This window comes from Sminthopsis crassicaudata, chromosome 2 (assembly GCF_048593235.1).
Source record: "Sminthopsis crassicaudata isolate SCR6 chromosome 2, ASM4859323v1, whole genome shotgun sequence".
NCBI classification, from domain to species: Eukaryota; Metazoa; Chordata; class Mammalia; order Dasyuromorphia; family Dasyuridae; genus Sminthopsis; species Sminthopsis crassicaudata.
Genome location: NC_133618.1, coordinates 513,327,656 through 513,350,676, shown reverse-complemented (window position 1 = coordinate 513,350,676; position 23,021 = coordinate 513,327,656). Strand labels below are relative to the sequence as shown.

The 23,021-nt window shown below is 37.3% G+C and overlaps 1 protein-coding gene across 1 annotated transcript in view; it reads left to right on the top strand.

Annotated features, from left to right (window-relative positions):
• Window positions 1–11,043: 11,043 nt before the first annotated feature.
• SLC7A7 (solute carrier family 7 member 7) overlaps window positions 11,044–23,021 on the top strand; it is a 43,587-nt gene continuing 31,609 nt past the window's right edge. The window contains exon 1 of the mRNA XM_074294225.1: window positions 11,044–11,247. The gene's annotated coding sequence lies outside the window, so the exon portion shown is untranslated. The remainder of the gene's footprint in view (window positions 11,248–23,021) is intronic.

Genomic DNA, 23,021 nt, shown 5'->3' with positions numbered 1-23,021 from the left:
TCCCCAGGGACTAGTGGAGTGAATGGGACCGGATGCTGGGAGGGAGGAAAACGGAAGAGTCATTAATACATTCATTGGGAGTCATTATTTCTTCTTTAAATTCTGGGAATTCTGGGAAGGTCAGAGAAAGAGGGGAAGGGAGGAACCATACTTATAGAAAAAAAAAAGACTTATTTCCATTATAGTGGGAATGACTGTACTGAGATGGGGAAGGAAGGAGAAAATGCAGGTCTTCAGAGAGGGAACATGAAACAGGCTAACTAGACAAGATGGATTTGAAAATCAATAACTCTACAAAGTTGTTTTTTTTTTTTTTTAAGACAGTATTGGTGGTATCTTTTGTTTTTTAACTTACTTACATTTGCCAATATAGTACCATCCTCTCCCCTTCCCTACCAGAAGGCCATCCCTTATACCAAAGAATAAAAAATAGGGATTAAAATTCATCAGATTTGACCAGAACATGGAATAAGACTGATATGACATTCAATATTTCACACCCACTGTCTTCTACCTCTGCAATAAATCTTTGTTATGTTTCTACTATATACAAAGACATTATGTTAAGCTCTGGGTATGTGATGATGAAAGATGATACAGCCTTTAACCTCCAGGAGTCTGTATTCTACATAATATGTCTCTAAGTGTGTGAGGTAGGGCACGAACCCAGATTTGATTTATTTAAACAAAACATTAACTAATCACCTTTAGAGTGCAAGGCACTGTAATAGGAGACACAAAGATGCAAACAAAGAAGTCTGTTCTCAAGAAATTAATAAAAGCAAGGCTGGTTGGGGTAAAAGAGGAATCTTAATGAAATAATTTAAGAAATTTGATGTAGGAAAAAAAATGGGAATAATATTATATTAATGCTTTTTACTTTTCAGGGAAGTCTTATATGCATTATTTCATCATAACCTCATGACCTGGGATGAAGCATGAGAAACATAGTCATTAGAAAGATAATCAATTGTAGTACTAGTAGATGAAGAACCAGAATCACCAAGTGGTTAAATTACTAATTCATTCTTTTTTTTTTTTTAATAAGACTTTTTATTTTTAAAAACACATGCATGGATAATTCTTTAACATTAATCCTTGCAAAACCTTGTGTTCCAATTTCTCCTCTTTCCCTCACCCCCTCCCCTAGATGACAAGTAGTACAATACATGTTAAACATGGTAGAAATATATGTTAAATCCAATATACTAATTCATTTGTAAGCAGTGGCAGAGTCAGGACTCCTGGGTCATTTTCTGGAGCTGTTGGCTTGAGACTGCAAGCTGGAATAGGCTCATTGTGGCATTTTAAAATCGGAAGATAAAAGGTTTGGACAAGGGAATCAAGTTGAAATAGACTTAGATGATTAGTGGGAAAAGTTTAGGATTTCACATCACAAAAGTTCTGATGAATGAAAATAATCTAATTCAGTACTTCTCTAAGCAAAGAAAATTAACACTTATTGATTGTCTCCTGTCATAGGAACTGGGGGAGGGACAAAATTTAGGAAAGACAAGGAAGATGAGTTCAAGTAGGAAGATAGAACACCAAAATTAACAAGTATAATAATTATGTATATAGAATATTATGTGATATATTTGAGAGTTACAAAACAAAGTGCTACTAACCAGAAGATTAAGGAAGGCTTTCTATAGAAAGTAAGCACTAGAATTGGATTTTAAGTTTTGGTTAGAAGTTCAGGCAAATAAGGAGGAAGGATATTGTAGGCATGAAAGTTTGAGAGTATGGTCTATGTGGAGAGTGGGGCAAAGAATTGTTGAATTTGGCTAAAATGTAGAATGTAAGGAGGGAGTAAATATGTGATAAGAATGAAAAGATTGGGTGGTACTAACTTTTGAGGCTTTTTGCTTGGTAAAAGAATGTGAACTTAATTGGGAAAGCAATAGGGAACTTTTGAGCAGAAAAGTGATATGATCAGATATATTTGTATGTATCTAGATATATGTATTCTGAAAAGGAAATCAGTATTGATTACTTTGATTTATTTTTAGTTTGATTATAGGGTTGAGCTCCCTTCTTTAAGAAAAGCTAGGGCAGCTAATTGGTGAAGACACCATAATAATAATAATAAGGATTACATAAATATTTAAAAGAAATAAAGTAGGAGATTAAAAATGAAATAAACTCTCTAGAGGAAAGAATTAAAAGGATAAATAGATTAGAAAATAAGGTGGCAAACCTAATTCAAGAAATGGGCTTTCTGAAAACTACAATGGACCAAACAAAAATCAATGAATTTCAGATAGTAATAAATATTAGAATAAAATAAATGTAGAGACCAATATTTAGCTTAAGCCGTTATTTACTACCTTCTCTATCAACAAGCTAGAAAGTTATGAGGAAGACCTCTGTTCCCTATTTTCTTAACATCTCATACTTATACCATTCATGTGAACTTAAAGATTTAGGGAATACTATAGGGACAAGAAGCAGAACTGCATTCTGGTACATATAGCATAGCCCCTGCCTTTCTTAATAGTTTTCTCATCAATTATAAATTTGCAGCCCTTGCAAGGCACATTGGGTATACAGATATAGCTTTTTAGGTTCACACCCAAGCATCCATTAATTTACAAACAGAAAACTCACAGACAAATATTCCAGATACATGGACCGCATTCAAGTAAGTATATAGTTCATAGTTTCACATAACAAAATTTGTGCAGTAGATCACATTTCTCTTTGATCTATTGCTTTGGCTTAGAAGAAGGATTTCTTTGGAAGGTTGAGGAGAGAATGTTTGAAACAACTGTTATGGAGGGTGGGATAAAGAATCAGTTAGGGAGGAGATAAAGGATTGATTTGCTTTAGAAATACCTAACACCCAGCAGTGCCACTACTGGGTCTGCATTCCAAAGAAATCATAAAGGAAAGAAAAGGACTCATATTTGCAAAAATGTTTATAGCAGTTCTTTTAGGGGTGGCAAAGAATTAGAAAATGCGTAGATACCCATCAATTGGAGAATGGCTGAATAAGTTATGGTGTATGAAAGTAATGGAGTATTATTGTTTTATAAAAAATGATGAACAAGCTGATTTTAGAAAGGCCTGGAAAGACACAAACTGATACTGAGCTAAACAAGAAGTGTGATGTTCTTCTCTTTAAAATATGTTCTCTGGAACATTTTTTGTTGGACTTTCTTGGAGGGCTTCTAGAGGCAGCCTTAGTTTCAGTTCAGTTCAGTGTAACCACCCTGAATGCAGTCAGGAATTAAAGTCCAGATCCTTTATTTTCTCTTTCCAAATCTTATCTCCTTCACTTGGGGCTCGGCTAGTTTTCTGGAGGCCTTCCAGATCTTGGTTTCAGTGTTCTCCTGCCACCAGTTCTCTGTCTTCCTTATTTCTACCCGACTTGTGAATCTCCTCTACTGAATCCTGGCTTTGAATCTCCCTAAGTCCCCAGCCAACACAAAGATGGAAGTTGGAATGAATCTGACTCTGCCTCTCCAAGAGATGGGGCTTGTGGGTTTCTGACTTGTGAATCTCCTGAAAGCCCAAGAGTAGGCTTTTCCTTTGGTGGGCTTGTGAACTCCTCCTTATATATGCTCTCTAAAGGTGTGAATGTGTGAACTCTTTTAAAGGTGTGAACTTTAGAGGTATGAACTAAGTACATAAGTATTAGCACCTTGTTTCAAGTTCTGGCCTAACATCTTCTGCTTTCTTTTGATTTAGAATATAAGGTGGTCATGACCTCCCTTCTCACCTTCTCAAGGAGGTGAGAACCCCAAAAAAGAAGGTAATCACATCTTCCCTGACTGCTCAAAAAAGAGTGAAAAGACCATAAAAAGGAGGTGTTCACACCCTCCCTTGATGTCTCAGGAAGGGAAATAAAAACACCAAAGGAAATGGGAAATCAAATCAGATTAGGGGGTTTCTGAAGGCGCTCATTCTTAAAACAGGTATACACAAATCCATCAATATGGGAGGTATTACATAAATTACATAAGTACATAATAACATAACACAGGCTCATAGTGATGTAACAAATAACATGAATCAACATGAATTATACATGTCCATAAGTCCCAAAAATAATTCAAAAGGAATCTATTGTCCATTAGTTCATGTGCCAGGAATCCAATAATTCCTGTAAGTTTTGAAGTCCTGCAATAGTCTCATCTTGTGTTAAGGAATCCAATGATTCCTGATAGTTTTCAAGTCCTGTAACAGCCTTTATCAACAATTTCTCATCTCAAGGAATCCAATGATTCCTGCTGGGTTTCAAATCCTGCAATAGTCTTATCTCGTGTAAGGGAATTCAATGATTCCTGCAGATTTTGTTCTTAGGTCTTCTCCTTTGTTTCCAGATTTTTCTTTTTTTGTCTCTCTCCAGGTGCTCATTGCTATCCATCTGTTTCCTTCTCCATCTGTAGGAATTCAAGAAAAATCCTTTCTCTCAAGCAGTTAACCTATCTAATTCCCTTCTATTTACCACTTTCTAGATCTTTTCTCATCATCTGGCAATTACATTGGGGCTATTTGCACTGGACACTGCCCTGTTGGTTTAAACACCCTCTATTTTCCCTTTTGTAATCCCTTTTGGTTATCTGATTGCTTTTTGGCTGACTGATCATGTAATCCCTTCTGACATGTGATTGCTTTTTGGCTGATAGATCACATCAGAGTCCTGACTTTTTAAAGACTCTCTGGGTGTAAACTTAGCTGCCATCATGCCCCACCTGTCTTTTGTATGATATCTTGGGGCTGGGCCCTGCCTCTCATTTCCCTGGGTCAATCTACATTCTGAGGCCCAGTAGAAGCCCTTGTGGCATTTTGGACATAGGGTTTTGAGTTTTATTCTCTCACCCTGTCTTCTCACTCTACCTTTATGTCTACACTGAGCTCTAAGATGTCCTATTTTTCCACATTGAAAACATTGATGAATTTCTCTAGAAGTCCTTTGTCAAGAAGGACCTTGTCTTTCCATGTTCATCATAGTCTGGGTATAATAAGCATTTGTGCCCCCTGTGGCACAGTGTCTTATAATCTCCTCTAAAAGAGTATCTTTGTGTAGTCCCCATATAATTCTTTTGCAAACCTCATTGGAATTTCCGTTAGCCAAATGTCTGGTCATTATTTCTGTAGCTGCATTTTCTCCAATGGTTCTTGTTACAGGTGTTTGCAAATGTCCCACAAGATCCACAAAGGGTTCATTGGGACCTTGCTCCATTTTTGTGAAGGCTTCACCTCCATCTTTCTGTCTGGGGAGGAAACCCCAAGCTTTTATTGCAGCCTTAGAAATTTGCTCATACACTGTTATGGGATAATTAATCTGTTCTGAATTCTCTCCATACTGACCTTCATCTGCTAGTTGGTCAAAAGTGACTTGTACCTTAACTCCTGTATGCTTATTGCATCTGGCTTGAATCCTACATAATTCATGGTACTCCAAAAGCCACAACAAGTTTTGTCCAGGTTCTAAACATGTCCTTGCTATGAATTTCCAACTATGGGTTAGGATTTCATAAGAAAAAATTATCTAGTAACATCTTAACATAAGATGATGTAGCCCCATAAAGAGTGCAACCCTTTTTTAGATCCTTAATTTTATCCAAATCAAAAGGAGTTATCTTCTCCTTTTTTGACCTGAAGAGTCATGCTCTTCAATCACAAGGTATGCATCTATAAAATCAGATATATCCTGTCCTTCATTTTTTGCTTTAACCAGTGCTTTTTGTAATCTTGTCATAGGCTTCTTTATATGTAGTTCTGATTATGTTACTGCCTCTCCCCCTCCTCCTTCTCCCTCCACCCATGAAGGTTAATTGAGGGAGGTAGATCAGGGGACTGGGAATGATCTAATTTCTCATGCTGTGAATTCTTATCTGATTCTTCATCCTCTTCACCTAGTTTAGTTGGATCCTCCCCCTCCTGATTTCTTCTTTTTCCTTATTCTATAACTTATATAATTTCCTAAAGCCAGTTGTATTAAATTGTATGTATTAGGTGTGTATTTGGAAATTGAGTCAGGTCCATTTTTATTGTAGTATTGACATAGTTGCTCTCCTACTAATTTCCACTCCTCTAGATCCAATTCTTTTTCCATAGAGAACCAAGGAGGTATGCACTATACAGTTTCTAAAAGTCAGTGATCTGCTCCCAAATTATAATAAAACCTTGGCTTTTCATAACCCTGACAATGCTCTGTAAACATTTTCCTTGGGGGCAGCTAGGTGGCCAGCCTTGAATTCAGGAGGACCAGAGTTCAAATTTGGTCTCAGACACAACACTTCCTAGCTGTGTGACCCTGGGCAAGTCACTTAACCCCAGCCTCAGGAAAACAACAACAACAAAAACAAACAAACAAACAAACACGTTTTCCTTGAAGAGAAACAGAAGGCTGTTTTCTAAACATCTGTCCCATTTCAGCTGAAATTCTACTTTAGCTCTTTAACAAAGTTTCCTTGTTGTACTCTCCCTAATTTCTGGGTCACAGAGACTTTTTCACTGGATCAGGATCCTGTCTGCCCCACATTGGGCGCCAAAATGTAATGTTCTCTTCTCTAAATTGTAATGTTCTCTGAGAGCAGGTTTCTTGGGGAGCTTCTAGGAGCAGCCTTCGTTTCAATTCAGTTCAATAATCCCAAATGCAGCCAGGAGTCAAAGTCCAGATTCTTTATTTTCAATTTTTTTCCCCCCCTGAGGCTGGGGTTAAGTGACTTGCCCAGGGTCACACAGCTAGGAAGTGTTAAGTGTCTGAGACCAGATTTGAAATCGGGTCCTCCTGAATTCAAGGCTGGTGCTCTATCCACTGTGCCACCTAGCTGCCCCCAGATCCTTTATTTTCTCTTTCCAAATCTTATCTCCTTCACTTGGGGCTTGGCTAGTTTTATGGAGGCCTTCCAGATCTTGGTTTCAGTGTTCTCCGCAGGACAGCCTGCCACTTCTCTGCCTTCCTTATGTCTGCTGGACTTGTGAATCTCCTCTACTGAATCCTGGCTTTGAATCTCCCACAGTCCCTAGCCAGCACAAAGGTGGAAGTTGGAATGAATCTGCCTCTGCATCTCCAAGAGAGTGGGCTTGTGAATCTCCTGGAAGTCCAAGAGTGGATTTGTCCTTTAGTGGGCTTGTGAACTCCTCCTTATATATGCTCTCTAAAGGTGTGAATGTGTGAACTAACATGTGAACTCCTGTAAAGGTATGAACTAAATACATAAGCATTAGTACCTTGTTTCAAGTTCTGGCTCATAACAAAGAAGAAATAGGGATACATTGTACTTAGTAACAACAAGATTGTGAAATGATCAAACTATGACAGATTTAGTTCTCAGCAGTTCAGTCATCCAAGGCAATCCCAATAAACTTTGGATGGAAAACACCTCCACATTCAGAGAGAGAATTATGGAAACTGAATGTAAATCAACATATAGTATGTTCGCTTTCTTTTCTTTTTTTTTTTTTTTTTTTTTTCTCTTTTATTTTTCTCTTGCTGTTTTTCCCTTTTGTTCTGATTTTTTTCTCCCAACATGATTCATAAGGAAATATATAAAAAAATGAATATACATGTACAGCCAAATAAATAAATACCGAATACCATATATTAGGGTTAAATAGATGGAAAGACAGGACATAGTAATAGCTAAAATTTATATAGCTTGTATTACGTGCCAAACATTGTGCTAAACAACGGGATTATGTATAAAGTATAATATAGATTTTATCAGAGAACACTGATGACAAAATGTATTATATCTCCATCCATAATCCTTGTATCATTACATATCTGGCTATATCTCTCACATATCACATATCTCTGACTATAGAAATCCTACCATTTTTATTCTTGGTGCCTCTTCTTATTTCTGCATATTTCATACTCTCATGTTCCACAGCCTGTAGAACTGATCCTAAAAATCTTTTGATGACCCAGGCTTACCACTGTTGTCTCTAGCTCCTTTTAAAAATCTAAGTTCAAGCACATAGATCAGGTATTTGAATGGGTCATGAATCAATAAGTCATCATGTATAATGGTACCCCTTCTAGTCCCTGTTATACATTAGCTTACAAATATGTAGGGTACCAATAGATGATATGCTGAACAAAAGCCAATTGGTCCTTTGTTTAACTGAATTTGTTCTTTCAGAAACTTATAGGGGCAGTTAGGTGGCACAATAGATAGAGCACCAACCTTGAAGTCAGAAGGACCTGAGTTCAACTATGGTCTCAGACACTTAACACTTGCTAGCTATGTGACCCTGGGCAAGTCACTCAACCCCAATTGCCTCAGCAAAAAACAAAAACAGAAACTTATATAATAGGAAAAGAATGCCCCTAAAATTTTGCTATAAATAAATTCTTGTTTGCATTAGATGACTTCAAATAAGAAGAAATGCCTGTATTAAGATATATATGTAATATGCACATGTATATATTAATCATTTTTGTAATACCTTTAAAAATGATTTTGGCTTTGTGTCTTCTATGTCCAAATTCCTATTTTCCCAAATGATAGCCCTATAGATAACACTGGTTGGTAGGGTGGTGCCTCATGGTCTGAGCAAGTATAGATAAGAGAGTTTTGCAGCTTCTAACTCAAGGCTGTTAAGCAACATGATTCAAACATTCCAATCTGAGTTCACGGACCTTTATCTTAGCCAGTCTCTCTTAGACTCTGGAGAAATGGGGAAAATAATGACACATTGCCAATAAAAGACAGAGTTGGGACTCTTTTTCCCCCTTCATACAAAGGAAAAGTCCAATCCATTTTCTGTGCTGTTGTTATCCTATGAGTTGATCAAGGGAGAACATTCACAATGTATGAGAGAAATAGGAGGGAATTGCTATAATGAGATCCTGATGAAGGTTGGAGAGACTGGAATCAATGTAAAGGTTGAGTGAAGGTGAACAGCAAAGATGTCCCTTCTACAACATCCTTGAGAAGTGATCAGCCAATCTCCACTTAAATACCTCCAGTTAAGGAGAAACCTATACTTTTGGATAGATTTAATTGTTAGGCATTTAAAAAAATTCTAATCCAAAATCTCTGCATGTCTTTGGTGAGGGTATACTGCCTCTTCTTCAGAGACTGAAATAAATGAGGAAATGGCAGGAGATGAAGTTAAGTTTTGAGATGAGAAGCTGTGGGAAGAGAAATTTTCAGTGAATAGCCCAATTTTTATTGTTGCTATTCAGTTATTTTAGTCTCTTGATAAAGTTATTTGTTGTTTTCTTGACTAAGATACTGGAGTGCTTTCCCATTTCCTCAAGTTCATTTTACATATGAGAAACTGAGGCAAATAGGGTTACATGACTTACCAAGTCACATAGATAGTAAATGTCTGAAGACTGGATTTGAATTTAGGAAGATGAGGCTTCCTAATAGAGCCTAGTGCTCTATCCACCGTGCCACAAAGCTGCCCAAAAAGTCTTAAAGTATTTTAGTAAAACATAGAGTGAGAACCTCACTTGAGAGGATAGCAAAGGGAATGTGGTAGGAGATTGTGATTTGCTAAAGAAAATTAGAGAATTCTTTATCATGAAAATGAAGAACTTGCAGGTGGTGACAAGATCAAGGTGTGACCATTTCTATGGAAATAGGAATTGGGGAGAAAAGGAACTGGGAGAATTTAAAATATTTGGAGGGAAGTCAACATGTACATTGAAGTTACCTATTATAAAGACATGAACTTGAGTAGAGAAATATAATGAGCCAGGCACCAAACTCATTGAAAAAGGAGGGAAACTGTCCTGGAATATGGTTACTACCAGGATTTGGATTGGATGATAAATTTATATAGAGTGAACCTCAAAGGAGGAGAAGTTGCTGAGTGATATTGATAGTTTAGAAGTGGAAACAGAGGGCAAGAAGTTTTTTTTTTTAATTATTATACTTCTGGTTCTAGTGAATTAAGGAATATAAGTAATGGTGTAACCAGTATTACATGGGAAGGTCTAAGAATTCAATCTTATTTGAGAAAACTTAGTGAGGCCCAGATTTTAATGACAGCTGGAAGGTGGAAGAAACATGAGAGGAAGAGATCCATAGTAAAGAGAAATTTGTAGCATAGGAGTTCCAGAGGGAACAGTAGAAAGGACTAATAGTTATAGAGTAGGTGGTGGGGACAGGAATGTTGAGATTATTGTGGATAACTCTGAGATTTACTTTTACTTTCTGGGTAGGGGAGAGTAAGAAGGTTTGAAATTTCCTAACCAATGGGGAATGAATGAATCAGGCAGGTATCATTAGATGGGAAGATTTCCGCTAATAAAAACAGTTCTTTGACAGATCTGTGTGCCCACAGTGACAACCTGGTAGCATAGACTCAACAGTGGTCCTGGTGGTATGGATCCAACTTCAATGTCTTCACCTCCAAGAAGACTTCCTTGATTATCCTCTTCTCTTTAGTAAAGCACTTACCTCTTCTAGCCTAATATAGCATTATTTTATACTTCCTAATCCATTTACCATATTATATAATTTATTATAATTACCTGTAGACTTGTGTACTAATGTTATCAGTGTCTGTTATCCTGTCTACTAGAATGTGACCTCTGAAGATAGGATTAAATTTTTATTTCCCGTTCCTACCTGAGTATTGTGGATATAGAGGGCATTGTATGTGTTGAATTTTATTTATCTCTTATGTCTGCTATGAAATGGCAAGCTTCATGAAGTCAGGGAAATTTTTTTCTTCTTTGAATGAAGCAGAAAAATGTGGAAACTAATTGGATATGCAGGGGAATTCAATTCACATCAACAGTCATGGTCCAAAGGGACAACCCACTGGATTTGGCAGAGGACTGGGGTTTGAATTCCAGCTTTTCACTTATCTGAATTTGTTTTCTGTCCTTTCCAGCTCTAAATTTATGGCTCTATTGTAAAGGTATTGTAATGGGGATCCATTGATTATTGACTTCCTATCTCCAATAAAAAGTAGTTTCAGTTATTAGATGAGAATGCTTCCTGGTTGAATCAATCAATCAAAGTAGGTATGATGGAAAGATTGCTCCTATTGGATGGACAAATGTGGTCACACCCTAAAGAACTTGTATAAAAGCAGGAGTTGAGAAAAGGAGGATCTTGCAGAACCGAAGCTCTGGACACATCCAGACCTGAGCTTGAAAGAACCTGTGGCCACAGAGACTATCACCAGAAGGAGAAAGAGAAAGTCAAATTGGGCGGTGGCGGAGAAGGTAGAGATCTAGGAAGGTGGAGGGTCATCAGCCCTCTAGGCATCTTGGAGTAAAAGATACCAGCTTCTCGAGGAGTGAAATTCCAAGAAAAGGTCTGCTCTTTTTATAACTTCTCCCTTCCAGGGCCTATTTATTAATATGTGCAATAGACTCTCTTTTATTCCTAACATTTCTAGTATCCTGAAGTTTTTCAATCATGTCAGGGATTACCTTGAGATACCAATAAATGTTAATTAAGGCACAGAGTCAAACTTCTGCTAGAATATTAAGTATTTTTCTAACTGGTACTTGGAGTGATTATTATGATGTTTCTAACTTTTCATTTAATATAAATTCCCTAAAGTGGCAGAGGAGGGAACCATGTGGATCTGGGGAAACACTGTATTTTCCCTAAGCCTAAAATGAATGAATTGTTGTAACATGATATTACAGTATGATCCTAATTCAAGAAGCACAATTTTTTTTTTTTTTTTTTTTTTTTTTTTTTTTTTTTTTTTTTTGGTATGAGGATCTGTGTTGGGGCTGGGGACAGCAAAGACAAAAATAAGGAAGTACCTGCCCTTGTGAGAAAAAACAGTATGGTGATATTTTGGTAGGAGATGGGGAAACTAGGAATGAAGAGATTTTTAGAAGGAAGACAAAGTAATTTTATGACATTGTTTGATATGGCAACAGGAGTCTTATCTATGGCAAAAAATGTGGGATTGGATTGTGGGAGAAAAAACAAGAATCATCTGCGTTCTTGGGACTCTCATAGTAAAGGCACTTAAGTAACTTTATTACCCTCTGACTTCAAGAGAAAGTAGTTTCACTCTCTATCCAGGTGTCCTTTAGTCTTAAAGCCTTTAGCAAACTAATAGAGCAAATGAGATTGAGTTGAAATGGTTAGGACCAAGACCATTATTGAGATTGTTTTCTGCCAATTTAGAGCCATTCAGAATCCTCTATAGGTCATTATCTTTTAGGATTTCATAGTCAGCAGCTTTTGGTTTGATATGAGTGAAGGGATTGGGAAAAAAAAATGCTTTTGTGGCATTTTTTGGATCTTGGTCCTCTCTTCTTTAACTTAGTGGAATAATCCAAAGGGAGTAGACTGCTTTGGAAGTCATAAGCTACTTTCCTGAATTTCAACTGTATTCAATTATTTTCCCCCATTTTACTTTTTTCTTTTTCCCATTTCAATAAAAAAAAAAAATGAACCCTTGTAAGAAGTACATGTGTTGAGGAAAACAAATTTTCATGTTGCTTATCCATGTCGAAAAAAATATTTCTTATATCTACATCTCTAATCTATCAGTTTACCATTGGGAAATGAATAGCAAAAATTTATCAAGATGACCCTTCATCTTGTCAAGGCAAATTTCTCTTCACATATTATCTTCTCCAGCAGATTGCTCTTCATTCTCTCATTTATCTTCAATCTCTCTTTACTTACTGGCTGCTGCCCTACTGTCCACAAATGTGACTATGTCCTCAAAAAACCACCCTCAACCTGAAGAAATATTCACAATCTATTCCTGCTGGCTATATAATACTCTATCTCTTCTCCCTTCTGTGGCTAAACTTGATAAGGCAGTCTACAATACCTCTCTTCTTAACTCTGGACAATCTTCAAACCTCTTTGTTCAACTGAAACTTTCCTCTCCAAAGCTACCCATAATTTCTTAATGGCCAAATAGCATGATTTTTTCCTCAGTTCTCACCCTTCTTGACCTCCCTGCTGCCTTTTATACTGTTGATTACTCTCTTCTACTTGATCACTTAGATTTTTGTGACATTTCTGACCATTACTTTTCAGTCTCATTTGCTAGATAGATCTTCATCCATGTCCTAAAATGGAAATTCTTCAGGAGGATCTATTCTGAATTTTCTTCTTTTCCCCCTACCTACTATTTCATTTATTAGCTCCCATGGATTCAACTACCATCTCTTTGCAAAAGATTATTAGGTTGATTTGTTCCACCCAACCTCTTTTTTAAACTCCAGCCTCACATCTCCAATTTCTTAGGCATCTCAAAATGGATGAGCATCTAAAATTGACTTCACAATCTTTCCCCCTTTTCCTCCTTCCCCCTCCTCTCCCCTTTCACCAAGTCTTTCCCTCTTGCTAATTATTTTATCTATAAGTATAAATAACTATCATCATCTTCCCAGTCACCTAGGTTCTCAACTTAGGTGCCATCCTGGACTCTTCATTCTTAAGGTCCCATATCCAATCTATTGTCATGGTCTATTGATTTTTACCTTTGTAGCATTTCTTAATGCTACATCTTTAACATTCCAAGCCATGCTTCACTTAATTGTCAAATTAATTTGTCTAAATTTAAGTCGCCCATGTCAGACCTCTATTCAGTGAACTCTAGTGCCTTTCTATTTGCTTCCAAGATCAAATATAAAACCCTTTGTCTTTTAAAGCCTTCCATTACATAGCCTTTTTCTACCTTTCTAGTCTACTTCTACATTTCCCCACCCCCACTTCTAGACTGTTTTCACTTGCCTAGTTTACTTTATCTCTTCATCTCCCCTTCGATGACTTTTAGCCTCTGCTACATTCCTTCTGCAAGAAGCCTTTCCTTACCCCCATCTAAGGGGACTGGTGCCTTTCCTCTGCTGAATTTTTTTTTTTTTTTCTTTTTTAACTCTGGTTTACATATTGTTTATATTCTGTTATTCTGTTGTTTGCTTTAGACTTGGAGCATTAAGTCTGTTCTTTGGCCTTTTCTTGAATCCCTGTGGTTAGCATTGTTCTTGACTAATAATAGGGACTTGATCACCCCATTCTACTTAGCATGAATTTATTTCAGACGTCTCGTTTTAAGTACCAACCTTCTGAAGCTGCCTGGTGATCCTTTGCAATACAAAAATCACTTTCTTTGATAGTGCTCTGGCCAAGTATATTGTCCAGTTCCATCTCATATGTAAGGCACTAAGTTTCTATGGCAGATGCTTTCCTTCCTGCAGGGAGGGTAGTACAAATATGATCATCCTTATTTTACAGATGAAGAAATTGAGGCTTTGACTTGCCCCTGCTCCTCCAGTTGGAGTCAGCTAAGATTTGAAGTCTGATCTCCTTACTCCATGTTCAGTTTTCTATCTTCTATTTTCTATCAGCTTTCTTTGTTGCCAATCAACCTTAATTATGCATATTTCAATCTTTTGCTCTTACTTTGAGTATTAATTATTAAATATGTATCTTTTTTTTTTTAAACATGGACTGTATACAAGACACTCTTCTTTAGAGTGTGTGTGTAGGTGTAGAAAAATGTATTCTTTGCCCTTAAAGGAATTTACAATCTAATAGATTGTCTCCAATGTTACCCATTCATATTTTCTACTTAGGTATATTCTTATTCTGTACATTTTTTCCTGCTCCTTAAGACTGTCAGGTCTAAGGCGGCAAAGCTCTACAACATGCAACTAGTCACTTTATGGTTCTGATGATAAGGGTGAGTGGTTATGCTCCCTTTCTCCCTTTCCCTTCTCTTCCATTCTGGCACATTGAAGCCACTTAATAAACATTTATTGATTGATTGAATAATTGTTCCTCGTAGGGATCTACTTGAGAGGTTGCAGGGAGTGGACTGGCTGGAGTCCATAATGCTTTACTGGAAATGCATAAGGCTGTGTCTTTTTTCACATTCTGTCATGTTTTTTCTGGTCCCTCCCTTTGGCAGCATCTGAGAAGAAATTACACTTAATGGCAATCAGCGATGCGATGGTGATGATAAAATGAACCACAGAACAATAAAATATTAGTTTGTCTATTATTTACACTTCATTTACATCCTTAATTTAATATAAAAATTTTCCATCTCTTTCATCCAACAATAGCCACAGATGTGACACCGACCCCTCTCCCCCTCCCCTTTACTGTAGCACAAATGTTTTTTTAAGTTCTAAATGAACTGATTTTCAAAGTGAGAATGAACTCATGCCTGCAGTGAAGGCCTGGAGCCCTCTAGTGGGTGGGGGGAAAGCGTCACTCTGAAAGAACTTTACCTATCGAATAAATAGATCAAAGTCAGGTCAACAAGCATTTTATTAAGTACCTGTTATATGTGGTGCACTGTGCCAAGTGCTGGAGATACAGTGAAAGTCAAGCGGTCCCTACCTTCCGGGAACTCACATTGCAATGATAAAAACTGATAATTAGGAGTCAGATAGACTACAGTTCAAATCCACCTCTGACGCTAGCTGAGCAAGTCACTCTCAGTTAAGTGTAAAATGGATGTAATAATACTTCAGTATCCACCTCACAGACACCTGGCTTTTGGCAGTGTTGGGAAGACCCTTACATATGCCTTCATTTATTGAAGAAATATTTATTGATCAACATTTTTTTGGGTGATGATGATAAGGTTCTCAATCGATGATTTTGTCAGTGAGGGAGCTCCTTCAGGCAGACTCTTATATAATTTATAATTTTAGGAAGTTGCTTAGGATACCAGCAGCAGGATTTGAATATGAGTTTCCTTTAATCCAACGTATGCTGTCTGTTGACTATCTGTTGTCTCCAATCCATTAGGCCACTACTAACAGCCGATATTTATATGTGTTTTAAGTAGTATGGTGTCCATAGAGAACAGGCCTTCAGGATTTGAAAACCTGGGTCCAAGTCCCACCTCTGGACATGTACTGATTGTGTGGACAAATCCACTTTGACTTTTCAGTGCTCTGGCGACCCTCTCAGACTCGACTGCAGACAAGGTGCAGGGAATATGCTTTCAGAGGCCTTTCATCATCGGGAGTTTTCTATACCAATGGGAAGAAGCATCTGAGTGGCTCAGTGGATGGAGTGCTGGGCCTGGAATCCAGAATGCCTGAGTTCAAATTAATTTACTAGTTTGTGATCCTGGCCATGTCACTTCTACTTGTCTTAACCCACGTAGAAGAAAATGACAAACCACTCCAGTATTTTTGCTAATAGAATCCCAGGGCAATGTGATCCAGGGACCAAATGAACAATCACAATTGTACCAATGAGAAATCATAGGTTCAGTCCTAGTCAATCAACTATGTTTTTTCATTTAGTTAGTTTTTTTTCTCTCTGGGGCAATTGGGGTTAAGTGATTACCAAGGTCACACAGTTAGGAAGTGTTAAGTGTCTGAGGCTACATTTGAACTCAGGGCTGGTGCTCTATCCACCATACCACCTAACTGCCCCCAGTCAACTATCTTTTATTAAGTTTTTGTTCTTTGCCTGATAAGCATTGGGGATACCCAGAAAAGACAATCCCTGCCCTCAGGGAAGTAAATAATAGTTTTATGGAGGTGTTTACAACTTATTCTCTTTAAAGCTTGCACTGTGCTTTCTATGTGATGAACATCTGCTGAGACGTGGAGTAATGGATAGTGGGAGCCTTGTATTAAGGATCCCAAAGTATCTTAAAAGCACAAAATTTCAGTGGCAGCCAGTTGTGTAAGGGCTTATGGCTACTAGGGGCAAAGCGGTTGGGAAAAGAAGAGGTGGAAGTATTTTAGCACATTTAAATATGAAATCTTCATATGTACACTATATTTTCAAATAAGATAGTATTTTTTTGTTGGGATGTCCAAGAACAGAATCATTAAAATAGTTCATGAGGGCACAGTATAATTAGTCTAAACCTCTTATTTCCCAGATCCACTTAGCACAGTGTTCAGCACACAGTAGGTGCTTTTGACCAAATGTACTACTATAGTATGTAGAACACTGGGCTTATAGTTTTATTTATTATAGTTTAATATTATTATTTATATTTATTACTTATTAATAGTTATATTATTATAGTTATTACAGGGAACTCCTAGATGATAAAACTTCCTCTACCATTGCATGCTTAAAAGTACTGAAAAATCAAGTGATTTGTTCAATCACACAGTATGTATCAGAGATGAGACTTTAACTTTGATTTTCAAAGATTTAAGGCCTGCTCTCTATGTACTGCATCATCATATTCTTATAGCCTAGTTAAAGCCCTGTTTCTTAAATTGTGGGTCACCACCCTATATGAGGTCTCATAACTGAATGTGGGCATTGCAAAATTATGGTTTATTATTAGTAAATGTTTGATTTGTATACCTAATTTGTATATCTACATACCTGGAGTCACATAAAAATTTCTCAAGTGAAAAGGGGTTTCAAGTGGGAAGAGTTTAAGAAGCACTGGGTCAAAGCACAATATAAATGTTAAATATTGGAGCAGCTAGGTGAGGCAATGGAGCACTAGCTCTGAGTTCAGACTGTGTGACTCTGGGCAGGTAAGCCTCCCTCTCCCCACCCCAAAAATCAGCTTTTATCAATTAGGAATAATCTGACCTAAAGGATTGGAGTCAAGGAAACTCAGGTTTAAATTCTGTCACTGATACCCTGGGCAACTCCCTGAAATTATAAATTACATAAGAGTTTTCTGCCAGAAGAGAGTTTTCCTACTGGGAGTCCCTACTGACCCCTCTCTACTACCCCCCCCCAAAAAAAAAAAACACCCCACCTTATTAATGACTATTTCTTCAATAAAGTGAAGGCATGTGTGAAGATCCTTCCAACACCTTCAAAAATTAAGTCTGTAATGCTCCACATAAATTTACATTTCTTTATATGCTTTCTCTTTTGGGCCTTACAACCCTGTGGGGAATATTGAAGGTATTATTAGTCAAAGAGGGATACTAAACCTGAAAAAGATCAGCTGAAATCCATGGCCTCACAGCTAGTGGCAGGGATGGTATTTGAACCTACCTTCCATTTAATAGTACAATTAGCGTAAATACTTCCAGATCTTTTTTTTTTTTTTTTTTTTTTTTTTTCTTTCAACTAATTAGTCTTAAGTGCTTCTTGTTGCCACTTAGCTCAAGATGGCTATAAAACGATTCAGGACCTGAGCTCACTGCAGCATTTCTGCAGATCCTAAAGCTTGCCTCACTGCTGCCTCCCAGCGACCATCATTGGCACAGTGTCCCCTCCCCTACCTGGCAGAGAAAGCCAGAACTGGGGATTCCTGAGCTGATGCAATCTCCGCTCAGCGGGGGCGGAGGGCCTGGCAGTAGAAGACTGGGTGTGGGAGGGATGGGGCACTTTTCAGGGGCACCTTGGCCCTTGCAGAGATGCCTCAGATTCTCCATGGCCTTAGGTCTCCCTTCGTTCTAGCAAAATATTTCCTCCGCCCCAGCTCCCTGCCAGGTTGCTTTGGGTGGCAGCTACCTCCTCTGCCCACCCCAGAGCATATGGGCTTTGAGCCCATGGAGACAAGACTAGAAGGGAGGAATAATACATCTGACAGGTGACCTGGGGGAGGGAGCAAAGTTAAGAGACAGAGAGACATACATAAACATATACATACACAGAGACTAAATAAAAGTTTATTGTCGAGGCAGGGGTGGGGAGGGGAAATAATTTTTTTAAAATAACATTTTTTCCTAATTAAATGTAAAAACATTTTAAAACATTCGAAACATTTTTGAATTCCAGATTTTTCTTCCTCCCCTCCTACTTCCTTAAAACAGTAAGCAATTTGATATAGATTATATGTGTATGATCATGTAAAACATTTCCATATTAGTAATGTTGTGAAAGAGGCAGACAAAGAGGAAGAAAACACACACACAGCAAAAATAGTATGTTTCGATCTGCTTTAAGATCCCATCAGTTCTTTCTCTGGATGTGGATAACATTTTCCATCATGAATACTTTGGAATTGTCTTGGATCATTATATTGCTAAGAGCTAAATCATTCATAGTTGCTCATTGCATAATGTTGCTGTTACTATGTACAATGTTCTCCCATTCTGCTCTTTCACTTTGTATCAATTCGTGTAAATTTTAAGCTTATTTTTTTGGGGGAAAATTGGGGTTAAGTGACTTGCCCCCAGGATCACTCAGCCAATAAGTGAGAATAATTTTTAGTGACTGAGTAATAGAGTGGCCTTGACAAGGACCTGAGGGCATAAAAATAACTTCTGTTTTCCCTGCCCTCTAGCTCCAATCTATTTCCATAATTATGGCAGATCCTTAATGAGGTCCACATTTCTATTCTTATTGCACTTCCCCACCCCTCAATAACTTAGTCATAATAATGAATTCAGCAACCATTTACTTATTTTTTACTATCTTTTATTTTTTTGAATTAGGATCCTCTATATTCTCTTTTTATTTTCAAAATGTATGCATATTTTTCAATACTTTTATTTTTTTCTGAGACAATTGGGGTTAAGTTACTTGCCCAGAATCACACAGCTCAATATTAAGTGTCTGAGGCCAGATTTAAACTAAGGTCCTCCTGACTTCAGGGCTGATGCGCTATCCACTGAGCCACCTAGCTGCCCCTCAACACTCACTCTTGCAAAATCCTGTGTTCTCTCTCCATCCCATCCCTTCCCCTAGACACAGTTACCATGCTGTACAAGAAAAATCAGATCAAAAAAAGAAAAAAAAAAAAGAGAAACAAAAAGCAAGCAAACAATAGTAAAAAAAAAATGGTGAAAACGCTATTTTGTGATCCACACTTGGTTCCCATAGTCCTCTTTCTGGATGCAGATGGCTCTTTCCATCACATATTTATTGGAATTGATTTGAATCACCTTGTTGAAAAGAGCCATGTCCATCAGAATTGATCAGCGTATAATCTTCTTGTTTCTGTGTACAATATTCTTTTACTTCTGCTTAGTTCACTTATCATCAGTTCATGTAAGTCTTTCCAGGTTTTTCTGAAATTAGCCTGCTGATCATTTCTTATAGAACAATAATATTCCATTATAGACATATAACCTAACTTATTCAGCGATTCCCCAACTGATGGGCAGCCACTCAGTTTCCAGTACTTTACCACTACAAAAAGGGCTGCTTCAAACATTTTTGCACATGTGGGTAGTTCCCCCACCCCTTTTTTTTCTGGTCTCTTTGGGATATAGGTCCAATAGAGATACTACTGGATCAAAGTTTGATAGCTTTGAGTATAGTTTCAAATTGCTCTCCAGAATGTCAATAACCATTTATTAAGCTTCAATTAAGAGAAAGGCATTTTAGGATTTTGAAGGGGAATCAGGGAAGGATGCTGTCTAAACCCATTAGGGTCCTCTTAGCACTCCTCCACACCCTTTCATTTCCTCAAAACCATTAGATTCTTTTCAGGTTACAGTGTTCCAAAGAAGGCACAGGGGTTGGAGGGAAGAATAGAGAGAAAGGTAGAAAGTTAGGGTTCTGAGCACAGATCCCAACAAGGCACACAACTTTTATTTTTGGGTAATGGTCTTCATGGCAACAAGACATTGACCTTTTTAGACTGGGCACAGCAGAACTTGTTGGCAGATTCCTCAAAGGAGTGTTAGAGTGGGAAGGAAGGGAGGAGAGAGAATTAGATAGGTGATAAAGGCAACCAAAAGTGATAGAGAAGCTGACATTGGAAGAAATATGTAGTCTTGATAGATGGAGAAGAGGTAGAAAAGATAAGAATATTGAAAAGATGTGAGATAGAGGAAACTGATAAATATATTTCAGGAAAGAATTTGATGAGAATTTTGGGATAGGGTGAAATAGATTAGCACAAAGAGAGAAGAAATTATGGGAAAAGGTGAGAGTTTTGAACTACATAATGGGGAGGAGCAGGTTAACAAAATTAAAACTAAAAACTCAAACAAAATCATAATTCAACATATCATCAAGAAACAAGATTCTGTGAATAAACAGTCAAGATAGTTAAATAACAATCCACTTGAAAGTCTATGGAGATAAAATAAGAAAGAAAAATGAAAGAAGAGTAAGGATTTAAATCCCTATTTTGATTTCTTGGATTCAACTGAAATTTCCATAAAAAATCTTTCATGAAACCTTGAAGATTATGTGGCATCTCCAAAGTCCATTTGTTTTCTGTCTTGCTTTCCTTATGTGCAAAATGAAGATATCTTCAGTACCTCCTATCAGTGGGGGAAGGAAAGTAAGACAACAAAGAAATTCCCTGGGAACAACAACAAAAAAATACATATGAGAAAGAGCCTTGGAATCAGGAAGAATTGTGTTCTAATCCTGTTTCTGACACATACTAGTTAATGTGAATATGAGTAAACTTTAATGCTCCCAGATAAATTTTCAATTCTCAATTACAGAAGAATCACCCATCTGATTCAGTGAAGGAGAAATTATACATCGAGTGTGTGTGTATGTGTGTGTGTGTGTGTGTGTGTGTGTGTGTGTGTGTGTGTGTGTGTGTGTGTGTAAACATCAACCGGCATTTATATAGTGTCTACTATGAGCCAAGCATATCTAATTTGAGACTTTAAACAAAACTGGGATATAGTGTTATTATTATCCTTATTTTACAGTTGAAGAAACTGGGGCAGACAGATTAAGTCACTTGCTTAGGGCTCAGATCCACTAAGTATCTGAGGCTGGATTTGAACTCAATTCTTCCTTCCCCTTTCAGTTGTTCCCCACCCCCACCCCCATGTACCATCTATTACTGGTGACTCTTGTCCATAGTCTATTGTGAGTTTTGATCTAGAGGTTCCTGAACCAAGTTGGAACTCTTCATTATTTTCTTCTGACTTGGAAAAAAGTATCAATCTGGTTGTTTACTTGTTATCCCTCATCCCTATATGTCATTGGGTATAATATATAAAAATCACTTTGGTTAACAGGCAATGAGAATAACGACTATTCTAATAAGGGGTAGGTTTTTCTAATGTAGGGCTGGGAGAGCGATTTTGATCACTCAATTTGGATCAGAAACTTATCTATATCCATATCATCCTGCCTAGGGTAATTTAAACAAAAGAGACAATTCACTTTTATCTAAACCTGACCAAAATACTATGAGCTAGAATCCATTAATTCATCTAAACCAATTTTTTTTTTTTGCCTTTTACTCAATTCTGAGTTTTCCAGTTGGATTGATTTCATCAATGATTTCATCTCATTATGAACCCTTCAAAGGTTGCCTGAATAATTTATAGGGGAGAGAAATAATCATTTTTCTTACTGGCCCACCTAATCTTTCTGTCATACAACTCATATCTCCTTGACTCCATTTAGCCCAATTTGGCTACCCTTGTTCTTTTATAGCTAATTAAAAAATTTATCTCTCCTATAAACACATCTGGGATTATTGATATTAGGATCCAAATGATGAATATCTTCTCGTATTAGAAAAAGCCCAACTGGCAATTATCAGATATAACCAATTCCCAGAGTATCCTGTTGGTCTAGAGTGATTGTGAGGATGGAACTTTTGTCTCTCAAACTTTTGTGCATCTTTAAACAACCTTTGAGTTAGTGATTAGCATATCTTTAGACTGGTCTGAAACTTTATCTGCTAGGTGCATTCAGTCTGACTCTTTTGATTCCCTCACTTTTGAGTTCTCTGGTACTTCTTCTCCACCTTGATTTTTCCCCTCCCTTTTGAGTTCCCTAATATGGACAGCCTAACATGCTAGTCATTGGCTTACTCCTACTTTATGGAATATTTCCTTTCTCCTGGTTAATTGTGAGTTCCCTTGGAGAACTTTTTCCTTGCTAACTATATGCTCTCCCGACTTTATTTCATACTTGCCTCTCTTGGTGCCTATTTTATCTCTTATTTTTGTCTATAACTTATTTCCCTAAATAAACCTTCCTTCTGTCAAAGAGAATGGCTATTGTGAATTTGTCAAATGATTATTTTGAACTAGGAATTGCTACTCTGACCTCATCACAACAATCTGCCCTGGATGAAGAAAGCTATTGTAATACTTTTCTCACATCTTTGCCATTTTTCTTTCTTTCTTTCTTTCTTTCTTTTTTTTTTTTTTTGGGGGGGGGTCCTTCTGTTTTAGTCCTTTAATGACCTTAGGATTACTTCATTTATCTGGATACCTCACCAAGCCTTCTTTAAATAAGTTTTACCTGAGCTTCTTTCTACTG